Raw genomic sequence first — 4,358 nt, 5'->3', positions numbered from 1 at the left:
CTTTCCTGCTCTGTCCAACAAGGAATGTAGAATACTTGGAATTCAGTTTACTTTGATGGAGCTTGGTTACGTTCAAGGGAGTGACTGTAGATTCTGGACTATGAATTAAATGGAGATTTTTGTACTCTTTGAGGGCCCCTTGATCTTGGAATTAATCTTTTTCTTTGTCCCACCTCACTCAGATTAGTTATCCTTGTGTCTCTCCATCTTTCTTTTCTAGCAGGCTCGCAGAGTAGCATAGGTCTGTGTATGGAAGGCCTAATGCTAATCAGTGGTCTAGATAGGATTTGATTCAGTAGAGGGTTTTTGGGGGGGCATCTACTACTTGGAAAATTAAACTAAAATTTTATATTGAAAAGTTTAAATTTTCTCCGTGGAAATCAAAGTAAATTCCGCATTCTTTCAAGTTGAGGAAAGGTCTCTAGATCGTTTGTACCAAAGAGAGTTCAGGCTTTGCTGGCACTTGTGTTTGGATTAAGCTTCAGTGTCTCAAAGTCAAGTTGCACACATCTCACCAAATTATTTGCATAGACTCCAGTTTAAACGGGCAGAAGGTTGATATGTGGATAGTTGCTGGGATTTTTTAAAGATTAATTTAAAACAGTTCAAGGAATAACAGTCTAGAAATAATAAAAGACCACCTCCAGATTATTGTAGCCCATGTTAAATTAAAAAAACCCTTTTCATAGTTGTGTGTTGTTTTGTTCACTTCAGCATAATACTGACTCCTCTTAGGCAGCATTGCAATATTTTCTTTTACTACTTTGGTCATTTTTAAAACCAGTTTTGCAGCTTACCTTGAAACACTCCTCTGCTACACAGCGTAACTCTTGATATTTTAAAAAGGAAGTGTTTAAGATCAACTTGCCTGAGGTATCTGCTTTAAGTGAAAGCAGAGAAGACACCCTTGGTATGTCTTCTGTGTACAGATGTGGATTATAGTTAGTGCATTATTGCAGTTATGTAAATGTGTAATATGTTTAAGGTGTAGAATTTGTTGAAGAACTTAGTGGGCCATGGATGTTTTAATTTTATGCCAGGTGTGTCCAACTAATTCTGAGTCCTGGGCTGGATCTAGACTTCGGGACTCTTTCTGGGCCAGATTTGTGGGATTGGAATCTGTGGTGGGTTTGGGACCTTTAGTGGTGTCAGTCCACGGCCAGTGATGGCAGGGACATGTCTAGCAGACCTCAGAGGCTCTCCGTTCTGTAGCAGGTCACAGTCCTCTATAGCCATGGCCTCAATTTCCAGTAGCCTAACAGAGGCTCCACAGGCCAGATCCAGCCCTTGGGTCATATGTTTGACACTTCTGCTTTTTACCATGCTTGGCTATTTAATGTTTGGGAAGCTCTAGTACTGATTTCTGAAGTTTAAAATAATTTTGCTGTAAAAATCTCTTCATGTTAATTTTCTAAGATTGCATTCTCCAGTGTTGGATATATTATGCATACTTAACATTTTAATGAGTTATTTCTGCAAAATAATTTAAGTTGTTTATTTAGTTATTTCTGAAAAATAACTCATTCTCCTTACTTTGAGTAAGGAGTATTTTCATTCAGTTTTAGGCTAGTTAGTTTTGGACCTCTTTAGTGTGTTTTAACAACCCTTACAGCAGTAGGACCAGTTGCTCATTAGATGCCCTTGTACAACCCATGGCTATCACCTGCGTCAGCTGTTCTGTGAATATCATCACAGAGTTTCACCCAAAAATCTTGGGTGCACCTCCTAGCCTCCTTTTGCATTTCTTTTTGAGCCTTTCTCAAATTTTCCAGGATTATGATGTTGGGAGATTTCTTATAGATGGTTCATAGATTTCATAAACATTAGGGCTGGAAGAGATCTCAGAAGATCATCGAGTCCAGCCCCCTGCCCCGGGGGCAGGAAGTCAACTGGGGTCAAAGTATCCCAGCAAGATAAACGTTCAAATATCTCTTAAAGGAGTCCAGAGTAGGTGGTTGCACCACCTCTGGAGGCAGTCTGTTCCAAGCCTTGGGGGCTCGGACAGTAAAGAAGTTCTTCCTTATGTCTAGCCTGAAATGGTCTTGGAGGAGTTTGTCACTATTTGACCTTGTCATCCCTGGGGACACTCTGGTGAACAGGCATTCCCCCAGATCCTGATGTACACCCCTTATATACTTATAGGCAGCCACCAGGTCCCCCCTGAGCCTGCACTTTTCCAGGCTGAAGAGTCCCATGGCTCTCAGCCTCTCATCACAAGGCCTGGTCTCTTGCCCTCTTATCATGCGTGTGGCTCTCCTCTGGACTCTCTCAAGCTTCTCCACACCCCTTTTTAAATCGTGGTGACCAGAAATGGATGCAGTACTCGAGTTGCGGCCTGACCAAGGCCGAGTACAGCGGGAGGATGACATCCTGGGATTTGCTTGAAAAGTGTCTATGGATGCAAGCCAGAGTTTTGCTTGCTTTACCAGCTGGTTAGCCAGTCCTTTTGTTCTCACCCAGTGGTAGAAGAGTTTCAGAATGCTTTTCAAACCTGTCGGCACTTTCCTTGCATTTTTCTCCCAACGCTGCTACAGCAGTGTTGTAACCCTACCCCCAAAAAAGAAAAGTGTGTTTTTAAGTTTTCCAAAGCTTCAGTGGCTGAGTTGTTAGGTAGACTTGCTTTCACAACTTCTTCATTGAATAGTCTGTATCTTTCTATGCCTTTGGTTTGCCTGACGTCTGTCTTGGGGCAAGTGGAACTTTTGCCACAGTGGATCTTTTAGACATTGATTCTGACTTTACAGCAGACTAAGGCATGGTGAGTGTCACTGTGAATAGGACCTTGTGTGCAGGATTTCGTTCAGTGGTTGTGCTTAGTCAGTACTAGATTTGATCAGTGTCAGTGCCCTGATCTTAGATGTTTCCATAATGTCTGTCTTGTGATTTTTCCCAACAAAATGGGTGTTGGTAACATACATTTTGACTTCATGGAGTTCTAATACATGCTGGCCATTTTTATTCATATTACCAATTCTTCGTTTGCCCAGAATATCATTCCAGTTCTCAAAATTACATCCAACTCCTGCATTGAAGTTGCAGAGTATTATAATGGTCTTACTTTTGTGAGTTTTCTCAATCTCTTCCTCAAGTTGTTAGTAGAACACGTTCTTGTCTTTGTTGTTAGCGTGAAAGTTAGGAAACTGTTGTGTACACACCCTGAGTGTCATGAATTGAATAGATACAGGAATGGGACTTTCACAGGAAGACAACAAGCTGTTTCTAATAGCAAAACCTGCTCTCCCTTTCCTGGAATCATTCATTTGGTCCAGTCAAGAAGAAAACAGCTCTGTTGAAAGACTTAAATGGAAGTGTCATTACTGATTAAAAAACCCCCAAAAAATCGAGTGTTAGATTGAACACTATGGTATTTTATACTCCAGGGAGACTGAAATCAAACCCTAAGAGTTCGAAGGACTACCGCAGTTCAAAGTTATCATGGATTTGGACAAAGACTACATTAGAAGACTTGCAGAAAGCCATTAAATTGACTCCTGGGAACAAGGCGTCTGGCAACGACTGCTTGCCTGCTGAAGTCTACAAATGTGCCAACAATGAATTACTTTGAAAGCCCCATGAAGTTATACTTCTCTGTTGGAAAGAGGAAGTGGTACTGCAAGATTTCAAAGACGCTCAGTTTGTACGGTTATATAAAAACAAGGGGGATAGAAACAGCTGTGAGAATCACAGAGGTATCTATACCTGTTGGACATCGTTGAAAAAGTTGTCACTTGCATTATGCCCCCTAGGCTTCAGTCTCTAGGTGAAACAATCTATCCTGAAAGTCAGTGCAGTTTTCCCTCGCTCGGATGCTCCACTGTTGATAAATTTTCGGCTAAGCAGCTGCAAGAGAAGTGTAGATGAAAACGAATACCACTGAACATAACCTTCATCGATCTCATGAAGACCTTCAATATGGTTAACATACCGCATCTCTTACTGTTCTGTAGAAACTGTGTTGTCCTCCCCAAACTGTTGAACATCGTTCACTCATTACATCAAGTTATGAAGGCAACTGTAGTGGATGAAAACAAAGAATCAAATGCCTTTGACCTCAGCAATGGGTAAGAACCTACCTAAGTCACAGCAGAAGTTCACGGTGCAGTGGTGCCTTTAATCTCACTCTTTTTGCTGTGTACTCCTGTCCTCTCTCTACTGTCCCCCCAGCTGAGTGTCCGAGGTGCAAAAAGTGTGGCATTATTTGCCTCTTGGCCATTCAGCAGCAGGGGGAGGGTGCAGCGAAAAGTAAGATAAAAGGCATCATTGTGCTGCGAATTTCCACCGTGATTTCGGTAGGTCCCTAATAATGCGGTGAAACAGTGGTGTGTCTTAGCCCCTATGCTTTTTAATATCTACTTTTT

Source organism: Alligator sinensis, unplaced genomic scaffold (genome assembly GCF_000455745.1).
Source record: "Alligator sinensis unplaced genomic scaffold, ASM45574v1 scaffold780_1, whole genome shotgun sequence".
In the NCBI taxonomy this organism is placed as follows: Eukaryota; Metazoa; Chordata; order Crocodylia; family Alligatoridae; genus Alligator; species Alligator sinensis.
The sequence above is the reverse complement of the archived record's forward strand: the minus strand, read 5'-3'. Positions refer to the sequence as shown.